The 14,069-nt window shown below is 39.8% G+C and overlaps 1 protein-coding gene and 1 pseudogene across 1 annotated transcript in view; both read right to left on the bottom strand.

Annotated features, from left to right (window-relative positions):
* CHRNA5 (cholinergic receptor nicotinic alpha 5 subunit) overlaps positions 1-14,069 on the bottom strand; it is a 1,051,294-nt gene that overhangs the window by 202,047 nt on the left and 835,178 nt on the right. The gene's annotated exons all lie outside the window — the stretch shown is intronic.
* Positions 2,621-2,711, bottom strand: LOC122807322 (annotated as a pseudogene).

The following is a 14,069-nucleotide window of genomic DNA, read 5'->3' as shown; positions in this document are numbered from 1 at the left end:
AGGTATTCTAACTACCAAAGTATTAGAAAATGATACTGGCACGTAGTTTCTTATATAAATGTGATGTGAACTATCGATCCATACAGAAGAGAAGTTTGATTTACATTTTTACTTCTATTGGCTAGCTTAAGCCAATGATATTTAGGAAAGTGAAGTCTGATTTAAATCTTTACCTTTATTGGTTAGGTAAAGTTCATTAGAATAATCAAGTACATTGGATGATAAAGTTGCTTGTATAAGCACCTTTATTGGTTAGGCTAAAACATGATATTTACATATTATTTGTCATTGGCTGATAGAAGCTTTATATTATGTTGAAGTGGTTTTTGAATGTGGATCTGAAGAAGACTTTAATAGCTGAAAGCGATTGTCCTCTGTAATTCTGTTTGTTGTTTTGTCGCTATCATAGTCTTAAATAAATTGTTCAGTTAAGTTTTACGGTGTGGAGCATCGCTTATCTTTTGATTTTAGTTTTATACAGAAACTAGACAATAATTTCATAGATATTAAAATTTCAAGATTTCAAATGAGAATGAGACCATTTGGGAATAACAGGACAATTAATCTTTTCATATCAGCACAGTTATTAGTGATATAGGTGATCAGTGAGTGGCAGATATATGTCTTACACCTATAGATGAGATTAACCAACAAAAAAGTGCAGACTTTTTTCCTAGAACATATATTGCTATTAGGCTTGTGCAAAGGGGATGCTACAAAGGATTTGTGTGGAGGTACTTCCACTTATAGACTGTCTTTAAACACATGAATGAGACAACTGCTACACAGAGAAAGAAGACTGTAGCTCAAAACAGAAGAAAAATCTCTCTTTTGGTGCAGATCAGAGATTCACATATATGTTACACAGGCCTACTACAACAGATGTGAGAAGAACTACTACAAATGTTAAGGGAAAAAAACTTCGACACTGAAAAACTACAACACTCAATCTGACAACAATTATACAAACTGCAGCTCTTTTCCTACTGTTAAATATTCAGGCTGCTGCTAAATATTCAGGCTGCACACTGAGAATGCTGAAGTCTCTCTGAGAAGAAAGGAAGTATAAATGATCTTCATTCATCTGTTTACCAACTAAGACAGAGATTGCTTTCAGAATAAAAATTAAAGTGGTTGTCTCAGAGGTTGACCAAATTCTGAAGAAAAAGGCAAACTGGCTCCAAGTAATGCGAATAGCGCGCTCTGCTAATCGTCGGGCAGGGTATATGCAATTCTCTTAAACATGGGGTGGCGAAAGCCACACCTCTAGGGCTAGGCTTGCAAATGCCTCAGGGCAGGTAGCCAAGTACTAAACTATGAAACACAGCACTCTTTAATAGCAACACAACAAGGTGAGTGCTTTCACGGATTACATCCGCTTCCTCAGACCAAAATATTAAAACTCAAGTCACATCTTTAAACATTCTAGCAGCCAATGAGGCACACTAATAACTGAACCAATTTAACACATTCATTGCCTTGTCTAAGCAGTGAAGAAACTAACATCAGTGTGTAAATCAGTAACACTATAAAACATACATTGCAGCTCAAAAATTGCTAAGTACATAATTAAAACTGACTCTGGTCTATCACATAAACATAAATATAAATTCTAAAATGTATCAACATTTAAATATACTATAAAAATATATATTTATATATATATATATATATATATATATATATATATATATATATATATACATATAATAAAATCTGTCTAAAAATATGTATATAAAACTGGTCAGTCTTGTGGACATATAAAATAAAAATCATAGCAAAGATATATATATAAGAAACCAAGGGCATAAGCCTGGTACTACTTGATCAATGTTTCAGTGCTCTAGCTTTTAAAAAGGGCTCCACAACAGCAGTATGCATCCCAATCACACAAAATGTGTGCTGTTTGCTACATTGGTTCCTTTATCGGTTCAGAGGTTTGTTTTGACTTTACTGTTGACCAAATTCTGCCCGCTATAGAAAGAATATATAACCTAAGGGAAAACAGCCAGGATACTGACAAATAAATATTTGCTTTGACAAATTTCTACAAAGACATTGGACACTGAATTTTACAAGCTAGTTCCTTATTTATTGAACCACATTCAAGGGCACTTATAAAGATGGATCCAACTCAGAAGTACCCAGGAGCAAGGACAATAAGAAACTTTTGGATACACAAACTTAAACTTTTTCCACCCCAGAAGAATCCGGAAATATAAAAGTTCTTCTGAACTATTTTCAACTTAGAATTCAAGTTTGGAGTTTTACCTTTTGTAGACCTTAAATGTAAACAAAACTGCCTTTTTGCCATGTTTTTATATTGTCTCAGACTGTACAGCAATACTGTATAGCAATTTTATTTGTGTATGTTTAAAGGGCTGCACCAAATATACTCAAATTATAATCAACATACACGCCTCAAATCCTATACCAGTACTTCCACATTCTAAATTACTAACTACCTGCAAGCCAACATTTAGCATTTTTATATTACAATAGTATTTCCACGATTTTAATGGCCCATGTTAATTAAGTGCCTACTGGATCAGGGTTTAGAAGTTTACATGTGTTTTTATTTATTTTTTTACGGAAGGAATATCTAACGAGTGGTTTTCTTGTATGGTATTCTCATTCTAAGGTACATTTTATTTATTCATTGATTTGTTTGTATACTACACTTGATCTTAGCCAAAAGGCTGAGAAGCAATATAACAACAGTACATTTATTTGGTGTGTTTTAGTAGCTGAGTGAGGGCTATGTTTTTTGTTTTATAGTTTAGCTTTTTTTAATAGTTTATTTATAGTTAGTTAAGTTAGAATTGGATCTTGGTTTTCTTTTAATTATATACTTTTAGTTTTTTTCATTCTATAACTAACACATTTTATTTCTATGACTTTGGTTTATGTGAGAAGTACTGGGGGGGGCTATGAATGAAGATATATGGCTTTCCACTGTAGTAAATGGGAAATGTAGTCAGTGTTGTAGGTTATAAGTATTTTTTTATTCTTTTACATTAACATTTTTCTTCTAATAAGTATAGATTTCATTTCTACGGGTCTGCTTTAGCTAAGTAGTGGAACTTCAGTGCCAAGAATGGAGATACATGCTAATGATACAACAAAAGTACCATATATTTGGCTTTATCTGCCATATTTATGTTACTCTCTAAAACTAAATTAAATGTTTAAAAACTTCACATGGAAAGCACACACACACACACACACACACACACACACACACACACACACACACACACACACACATGCAGCTGTCCCCTAAAATCCCTTGACCTACCTACAATAGCCCCATTAAACTCGCATTTACACATAATTTAACAAATATTAGTAAAATAAATAATAAATCAAAACAGCCTGTTTTCCATCATTTATTAAAATGAAAACTACCGTGACATTTTGCATTACATGCACAAAACCCCTACTTAGCTTAATCTACACCTCACAAATGAAATTAACTCATATTATTAATGATTATATAATGGTCTTGGATGTTTGACCATGGAGTTAACAGCAGATGGTTGTGAAGGCCCTTACCTTATCAAGGTTGTAGAGGAAGTGCTCCCAACATTAATGCTTATAGTGTGGTCAGACTTGTAGCTCAGAATATCATGAAGAAGTTACAATGTTGGCATTTCTGATTTGTTTTACATTTATTATGCTATGTTTAGTTCAGTGCTGTGCGAATTCAGTGGGTGGTAATGTTGGTCAGTCAGTGCAGTGCATATTGGCTATCAGTGCAATATAATTTGTTTTACATGAAGCAGAAATAGGGGACAGGCAAGTGTAACCAATGTAAATCTACCAACACCAGATGATAGTGGTACACAGCTCAGCATTTTCAGTGATGGCCCTTATTTGATTTGTACTAAATTGTGAAAGGTGTTGTGGCCAGCTAATAGAATTGAAATGAAAGTGGAGGAGGATGGATAACAAGACATTCATAAGTCTCCAAGGGAATGCAGCTAGAGAAGAGAACAACAGGTCTAAACGGGTGGAACAATTAGTGTAATCCTAAGGTCTTGTGATAACGAAACAATCCCTCTGTAAATGAAAACAAATTAAAAACTTGTAAGCATAGCTTCCCCTGACATCTGACTCAAAGACTGATAGTACTGTGATATCACTTTATCAGATTTATTAAATCATTATTTACTGCAGTCAATGATTTAAATTATTCACTGAAATTAACAGTGAAATAGTATGAAAATACAGAGCAGCACAATGCTTACATTGTAAGAGGGAATACACAGAGTCTGTATTAAATCTAAACCAGTAAGAAGGCATGCATCCTATAGCATTTACTATTTTATTTATTTATATAACATTTATTAACCTGAAAAGTCTGACTTGGAACAAAGCCAATTTTCAGCAGAGGCCCGGGGAGAAATGCTCCAGACACGTCTTTGTAAATACTAAGCTACTAGAGACACAATTTAGTTTCAGCATTCTTGTGGATTCTATCAATTCCTAGACAATAACCCATCTATGAAAACAATGAATGAATACACAGACCAAGTGACACTAGCATATACTATACAGACAGTCATACTTACCCAATTTAGAAGATAAAGGACACAATTCCAGATGATCCATAAAGTGATATTTGCTTCACTGGAAACATTATACTATGAATACAAGATGGAACTAGGGAAATTTCTGTCTTAACAGCAAAAAATGCATGAACTTTTAGCTTCTTTTAAATTAGTGTGAATCAGAAATTGTGTTTGGTCATTGCAGTCTCATGTCTGTTCTTATTAGACTTGTATGTAATTACTACTGATCAGCTACATTATGCAAAGCATGCAAGACGTGGCCTTCTTAATTTAATTTTACATATATTCTTTCTCCTTTACCTCCACATTTGCATTAACAAAATAAAGAAAACAAGTATATCAGAAGCAGACTATGAAGGGCAGATCAAAATCACACTAGCAGTGTCAACCACTTTACTGGTAAAATGCTGCATTTGTAGAGTGACAGTTTAACTATAAACACTGTAACCCTCTTAGAATACCTCTTTGAATGCAATATACACAGTAGCTTTATTTTGAATTTTAATATTTGTGTTTTTCTATGCTTATCTTACCTTTCTTAATTATATTACAAATGCAGTGGCATACTATTGCTTTAACCTATACTGATGGGTACAGCTTACATTATGCCTCTAGTACACCATCAATTATTTTTATTAATTTATTTGTTAAGTGGGATGGAGCACTGATCTACATGGATGTTTTTCAGACTCAGACTAGAAGTAATGTCTGGTTAAGTCACTTGCACAGCATCACACAGTAGGAAAATGAAGAATTGTTTATTCGACTTTGGTAATATCGATTTACCAAAAGGTCAGAAATGGTAACCATGATAATTGACATTTGAACATCTGAACTTCTAATGTCGGAAGTCCATGCTACTGTTAACATTTTTGCAGGGTGGGTGAACCCCCTGCACCCCCCACACCCCCTGCATATTATATATACCAACTCTGTGATCATACTGCAGTTAGGAAAAGGGATAATTTCCTGATCTGCACTGTACCGTGATCAATAAACTGCTTTGGAGGTCTCTGAAAGTGTAAAGGGGATATTTTACTGAATATTTGTGTTGTCAAATGTCTGTTTTGCTGAAACTGGTAAATGGGTTTGTATTGAGGTATGTGAGTATGTATGTGTGCTTATAGGTTAGGGTTTGAGCTAGGATTACTTAAGGCAGCAGATGTAGTATGTGTGTCTGTGTTTGTACATAGTATATGCCTGAGTTGTCTTATGTAGTGGTAGTGTTATGGAAAGGGATTTTTCTAATTTAAGGTGTAGGTTTAGGGGTACAGATAGGGTTAAGGCAGAGTAAAAGTTGCATACATTACTAAAGTGGTGTGAGGGGGTTTGTTGTAAAGAAGACAAAAAGTTTGATACAGAAAACAAACAAAACAACCAAACCAAATATATATATATATATATATATATATATATATATATATATATATATATATATATATATATATAGCCCCTGAAATCTTGGAAAGTGAGAGGATGCCTGAGGAATGGAGAAAAAGTGTTTTGGTATCAATTTTTAAGAATAAGGGTGATGTGCAGAGCTGTAGTAACTACAGAGGGATAAAACTGATCAGTCACAGCATGAAGTTATGGGAAAGAGTAGTGGAAGCAAGGTTAAGAAGGGACATGATGATAAGTGATCAGCCGTATGCTTTCATTCCAGGAAAGAGCACTACAGATGCGATCTTTGCTCTGAGAATGTTGATGGAGAAGTACAGAGAATGTCGGAATGAGTTGCATTCTGTTTTTGTAGACTTAGAGAAAGCATATGACAGGGTGCCTAGAGAGGAGTTCTGGTACTGTATGAGGAAGATTGTCAGAAAAGTATGCAAGAGTGGTACAGGATATGTACGAGGGTAGTGTAACAGCGGTGAGGTCTGCGGTGGGAGTGATGGATGCGTTTAAGGTGGAGGTGGGGTTACATCAAGGATGAACTTTGAGCCCTTTCTTATTTGCAATGGTGATGGACAGGTTGACAGACAAGATCAGACAGGAGTCCCCGTGGACTATGATGTTTGCAGATGACATTGTGATCTGTAGTGAGAGTAGGGAACAGATGGAGGAGACCCTGGAGAGATGGAGATATGCTCTAGAGAGAAGAGGAATGAAGGTCAGCAGGACTAAGACAGAATATATGTGTGTGAATAAGAGGGAGGATAGAGGAATGGTGAGGATGCAAGGAGTAGAGATGGCGAAGGTGGATGAGTTTAAATACTTGGGATCAATAGTTCAGAGTAATGGTGAGTGTGGAAGAGAGGTGAAGAAGAGAGTACAGGCAGGATGGAGTGGGTGGAGAAGAGTGTCAGGAGTGATTTGTGACAGATGAGTACCTGTAAGAGTGAAAGGGAAGGTCTACAAGAGGGTAGTGAGACCAGCTATGTTATATGGGTTGGAGACAGTGGCATTGACAAAAAGGCAGGAGTTTGAGCTGGATGTGGCAGAATTAAAGATGTTAAGATTTGCACTGGGTGTGATGAGGGTGGACAGGATTAGGAATAAGTATATTAGAGGGTCAGCCCAGGTTGGAAGGTTTGGAGACAAAGCCAGAGAAGCATGATTATGTTGGTTTGGACATGTGCTGAGAAGGGATGCTGAGTATATTGGGGAAAAGATGCTAAGGATGAAGCTACCAGGTAACAGGAAAAGAGGAAGGCCTAAGATAAGGTTTATGGATGTGGTGAGAGAGGACATGCAGGTGGTTGGTGTGACAGAGCAAGATGCAGAGGACAGGAAGAAATGGAAACAGGTGATCTGCTGTGGTGACCCCTAATGGGAACAGCCAAAAGAAGATGATGATATATAGCCCCTCTGTTAATTATATCTGTGTATATCTATATACATGTGAATGATTCTGGATACTGGCTAAGGCTGTAGACACCCCTATAGTGCCTTTTTTTAGGCAAGGTTCAAATGACAAATTCACCAGCATAACAGGTACAAGCAAGCGATGCTAGAAGTCTAAACCTCAAAATGCACTCACTCCAGGCACTCCTTAAAATGGAGAACATCGACATCTGTGCAGTGACAGAGACCTGGTTCAAGCCTCCAGACAGTACCCCTGCATTACCAGGCTATAATTCATACCACACCTTTCTGCCACCTAACCTGGACTGAAACACTAAAGGCGGAGGTGTATCCATATTCATTAAGGATATCCACACCTCCAGGCTAGTTGCTCAGCATAATGCATCCAAGATTATCCAAGTGCAACTAACTCTGGGCAAGACCGTAGTCCAAACTGCAGTTTGCTACAGATCCCCACATCATGCCTCAGGATTCCCACTCCTCATTTCTTGATACAATGGAAAATATTAGGATACAACCTAACACCCTAACTATGGGCAATTTCAACTACCCCACCATTAACTGGGAAAACTACTCATGTACCAACTCTTGTGCTCAACGTTTTCTGGAATTCATAAATTCCAATTCCTTGGATCAGCTTATCCACACCCCCACCAGGGGCAACAATATCCTAGACCTGGTTATTACCAACATGGGCAACCGGTGCTCCATGCCAGAGGTCAATTCCTCATTGGTCAGATCCGACCACAAGCTAATCACCCTAGACATCCACATCCCTCCCCCACCCCCATTAAGGAAACCACCATAAAAAAATTCTCAAAAGCCAACTTCACGCTTCTTAAGACAGAAGTGGCAAACTTCACAACACCCATGCTGACGGACAATAGAGGTATGACTGCTGAATCCCACACAAATGCACTTTATATGCACTTACATGAGTGCATGGATCATGCAATCCCTAACAGAACCAAGATGCTATCCTCCAAAAAAAGGAAGCTAATCTGGTGGTCCCCTGCCATAAACAAACTTTACAACAGAAGAAAGAAACTGTTGCAAAAAACAGTAAAATCTCATGATTGGAGGAACTCCCTGGTCAGTCTCAGTAAGAAGCTGAGATCCCTCATAAAATCCTCCAAAGCTAGTTACGAAAACAAAATTGCCACTGTCTCTAAAGACAACCACAAAGCATTCTATAGCTATGTCAAGAATCTCAATGGCAACACTCAGATATGCTCTGAGTTACAGCACAATGGCACTAAATATACAGAACCAACTGATATTGCCAACATCCTGGCAGACAGATTCAGTGCTAACTTTACCCCCCTAAAGGGCCCATCTCTATACTGGAAGAATGCAAAGTTCGTATAATCATGGCTGCACAGGTAAAAAACACACTCTCCAAAGCCAATAACACAGCATCCATGGGATCTGACAACATCCCAGGCTGTGTTCTACATGAACTACAGAACGAACTGGCACCCCACTTATGTACCATGTGCCATCATAGCCTCACCTCAGGCTATGTGCCCACTGAATGGTGCACAGCAACGGTTATCCCACTCCACAAAGGGGGAGCCACCACGGACCCTGGAAACTACCGCCCGATTAGCCTGACGAGCCTGGTCTGCAAGGCTATGGAACTTATCATCATGGAACTTATAAACAATGACATTGGTAGTTTCCAAACTCAGGACCCCACCCAGTTCAGGTATGTAAAAGGCAGATCATGTCTCCTAAACCTGAAAGACTTCTTTGAAGAGGTCACCAAAGCCGTAGATGGGGGTAAGGTGGTTCACATAGCCTATCTAGATCTCGTCAAAGCTTTTGACACCATCCCCCACTCTGGAATTATAGCTAAACTCACTAAACTAGGCATAAATCCCTATGTCACAAGATGGGTTGCCAACTAGCTCACTGACAGAACCCACACTGTGAAAGTAGCAGACTCCAAATCCAACTTCAGACCAGTGACAAGTGGAGTACCACAGGGCTCAGTCCTGGGTCCTCTCCTGTTTGGTATCTACTTCTCTGAAGTACAGGCTAACACAGAAGGTCTTTGGCTAATGAAGTTTGCAGATTACTGCAAACTAGGAGCCATAATCAAAACTCCAAAAGATGTGGACATCCTACAAAAAGGCCTCGCTGAGACAGATGTGTTGTGTCAAAGCCATGGTCTCAAGCTCAATGCCAAAAAGTGCATTGTCATCCCTTTTGGTAAAAACTCTGCACCCATGAACTACCACATAGGCGGTAGTCTACTTAACACTGAAAGTGTGATAAGAGACCTTGGGACTCAGGTGGACAGTAGTTTCTCCTTTGATAATCACATCGCCACAGTAGTCAGGAAATCCTTCTACATGGCACACCTCATCAAAAAAGGTTTCTCATCCAGGAAAAAAGAGGTCATTGTTCCCCTCTACTCGTCACTCATTACACCCATTTTAGAGTACAACACCCCTTTTGGCATGTACCTCACAAGACATCTACAACAACTGGAAAAGCCACAGAAATACCTCACAAAGAGGATTACCAACCTCAAACAGATGCCCTACGCAGACCGTCTCAAAAAACTGCAGCTTTACTCTGTCACATATCGCCTACTCAGTGGTGATCTCTGCCTAACACACAAAGCTGTGTCAAACCCAGAGCTTTTGGACATGCTCCACTTAAAGAAATGCCAATCCCTCCAAGCTACATGCTCTAGGAACCTAAACCTTGTCACCACAATAAACAGAACATGCTGGAGGGATAGATTCCTGCCCTAGAGACTTCCCATACTCTGGAACAAACTACCTATCCATATCAAACAAAATTCATTAGCACTCTTCTAGAAAAATCTTGATGATTGGATGGGAGATAGGAAATTCACCCCAGGGATCACTTCTGTGGCTCTGCTCGACAGTGGCACAGGAAAATAATTTTCTTGGTGGCGAAAGCCAGGGTACCTTTTGGCTAGGCTTATATAGACCCTAGGGCCAATAGCCTAGTACTTACCTATGAATCTATGGACCTAAATATATATATATATATATATATATATATATATATATATATATATATATATATATATATATAGAGAGAGAGAGAGAGAGAGATAAACATCTATATCTAAACACACACAGATACACATGTATGTATATATATATATATATATATATATATATATATATATATATATATATATATATATATATATATATATATGCATGCCACTAAGTCTCCTTTCAGTTTTTCCCTTAAAACTAGTCCAACTCTCAACCTAAGCACTCAAAAAGCATCTTACAGCCCAGCACCTGCTCAGACCTAATAGCAAGCACTAATATACCCTTACACTGCTTGCCCAGCAGGGCAAGACTCTTTATTCAACCCTCACCAACCAAGAGACTAAGCAGCTCACCCTACTATTCAGGCATGACCAAAGGGCAACTTCAGGTGCACTCTCCAGTCCAGCTGGTGAATATGGGTATCGTGAGGCAGTGTTACAACTGCCTCATTTACACAGACAACCCTCTCCTCCTACCACAAAACACTAACATAGGCGAGAGATGTAATTATACAGCCAAACATGAAGCTAAGCTGTCTCCACCCAAGACTGGAACAGACAATCAAGAGGTGAAGGTTAACACTTGCACCACAACTCCAGCCGCACACAGACCTACTAAAACAGCACTGGCAAAAAATACAAATAAATACACAAAATCATACTCTGAGGCTCTAAATAAAAACCTGCAAAAGCATCAGAGCAGACAAAACAGACACCCAAACAACCTGCACTTAATGTCACAAACCAGACAACGCATAAAACACAAAATCAGTGTGCCGCAGAATCACAGCCCTTAAGGCGAAATAACATACTTAACACACTAGTAATAGGTGACTCTATAGTCAGGCAGACTGACATCCCAATCACTAGGCTGGACAAGTAGAAGGTTACTGTTAGCTGCCTGTCGGGAGCCAGAATCTGTCACATAACACAAACACTCAGGTCACTCCAGAACAAGTACAAATATGACTCTGTCATTGTTCATGATGGTGTGAATGACCTGAGACGTACCTCCCTGGACTACATGAAAAGAGACATGGAAGAGCTCTCGGATCATGTAGCCCAGGCTGGTATGACCCTGATCCTGAGTAGCATTCTGCCCTCACCAAGAATGATACCTCAGAATAAAGAAAAAATGATCAATTTCAACAATTGGCTAAGCTTCTGGTGTCATTCAAAGGGGATCCAGTGTCTGTCAGCCTGGGATGACATGCTCGACAAGCTGCGTTGCTTCACAAGAGATGGCTTGCACCTGTCACCCCTAGGCTTTTGAATACTGGCCAAGGCTCTTGCTGCCCCCATAGTGCCTTTTTTAGGCAAGGCTCAAAAGTCAAACCCACCTCCGTAAACAGCACAATTAGCAAAAAACTGAGGGTTATGCTACTCAATGCCAGGAGTTTAAATCTCAAAATGCTCGCGCTCTAAGCACTCCTCAATATGGAGAGCATTGACATCTGTGCAGTATCGGAAACCTGGTTCAAGGCGCCAGGGAGCACCCCAGCACTACCGGGCTACAACTCATAAAACACGTTTTGGCCACAGAACACGGACCGAAACACAATAGGAGGGGGTGTATCCATATTCACAAAGGATACCTACACCTCCAGGTTAGTGGCACAGCATGATACCTCTGAGATCATCCATGCGCAACTAACAATGGACAAATCTGCAATGCAAATTGTGGCCTGCTACAGATCACCCTCCATGACCCAGGACCACCACTCCACTTTTCTGGAGACACTGGAAATCATGAAGATCCTACCAAACACCCTGATATTGGGCAATTTCAATTACCCTACCATTCACTGGGAAAACTACTTGAGTACAAACTCCCAGGCCCAGTGCTTCCTGGAATTCATCAACTCAAATGCCCTGGATCAGCTGGTAAACTCCCCTACCAGAGTTGAAAACATAATGGACCTGGTCATCACCAACATGGGCGACAGGTGTTCCACACTGGAGGTCAACCCGTCACTAGCTAGATCAGACCATAAACTAATCACTCTGGATGTCCACACCCCACCACCACCCCCAACTAAGGAAACCACAGTAAAAAACTTTTCTAAAGCAAACTTCACCTTACTTAAGACAGAGGTGGTAAGTTTCACAGCCCCCATGCTAAAGGATAACGCTGCCCAAGATGCAGAAACCTTTACAAATGCACTCTATGAGCACCTACAAGGATGCATGGATCATGCCATCCCTAGCAAAACCAAGACTCACTCCTCTAAGGGAAGGAAACCAGTTTGGTGGACCCCTGCAATAAACAGGCCATACAATAGAAGGAGGAAACTAGTTCAGAAAAAAAGCAAATCCCATGAAGGAAAGACATCCCTGATCAGTATCACTAAGAAACTGAGGTCCCTCATGAAATCATCCAAGGCTAACTTCAAAAGAAAAATAGCCAAGGATTCAAAAGATAACCACAAAGCCTTCTTTAGCTATGTTAAGAATCTAAGTGGCAACTCGCAGATATGCACTGAACTAGTGCAAAATAGCACAAAATATACAGAACCTACTGATTTTGCCAACATCCTGGCAGATAGATTCAGTGCAAAGTTCACCCCCCTCTCACCTCCAAAAGGGCACACAATAATACCGGAAAAGTGTAGTGTCCCAAAAATCACAGATACGCAGGTGAAAACAGCCCTTTTAAATGCCAAAGGCACAGCATCAATAGGACCAGATGGTGTCCCAGGCTGCGTCTTGCACGAACTACAGAACGAACTAACCCCCCACCTAAACATGCTGTTCAACTTCAGCCTCTCCACAGGCTACGTGCCCATAGAATGGCACACAGCAATGGTTATTCCTCTCCACAAAGGAGGGGCCACAACTACCCTGGTAACTATTGTACCACAAGCCTGACTAGCCTGGTCTGCAAGGCTGTGGAGCGCATCCTCATGGAACTCATTAACAAAAACATTGGGAACCTCCAAACACTTGACCCGACCCAGTTCAGCTTTGTTAAGGGCAAATCATGCCTGCTAAACCTAGTTGACTTCTTCGAGACAGTCACCAAGGCCAGAGACAAGGGAAAGGTGGTTCACACAGCCTACCTTGATCTCGCCAAGGCTTTTGACACCATTCCCCACTTGGGTATTACAGAAAAACTCACCAGCCTGAACATAAACCCCTACATCATGAGATGGGTTGCCTACTGGCTTACAGACAGAACTCACACGGTAAGAATAGCAGGCTCCAGGTCCAACTCTAAACCAGTCACATGTGGTGTCCCACAAGGCTCGGTCCTGGGACCCCTGCTGTTTGGTATATACTTCTCAGAAGTACAGGCAAACGTAGGAGGACTATGGCTAACCAAGTTCGCCGATGACTGCATACTGGGAGCCATAATTGACTCTCCGGCTGACACGGACATCTTCCAAAAGAGCCTTACTGAGATGGACACCTGGTGTCAAAGTCATGGCCTCAAGCTAAATGCCAAAAAATGCATAGTCATCTCGTTTGGGAAAAACAAAACACCCACGAATTACCACATAGGTGGCAGCCCCCTTATTAGAGAAGAGGTAATAAGAGATCTGGGGATCCAGGTAGATAGTAATCTCTCCTTTGACAATCATATTGCCAAAGTAGTTAGAAAATCCTTCTATGTGGCCCATCTAATTAATAAAGGGTTCGCATCTAGA

Source organism: Protopterus annectens, chromosome 7.part0 (assembly GCF_019279795.1).
Source record: "Protopterus annectens isolate FY-2018-M chromosome 7.part0, PAN1.0, whole genome shotgun sequence".
Classification (NCBI taxonomy): Eukaryota; Metazoa; Chordata; order Ceratodontiformes; family Protopteridae; genus Protopterus; species Protopterus annectens.
Note: the sequence above shows the minus strand (reverse complement) of the source record. Positions and strands in the feature narration are given on the sequence as shown.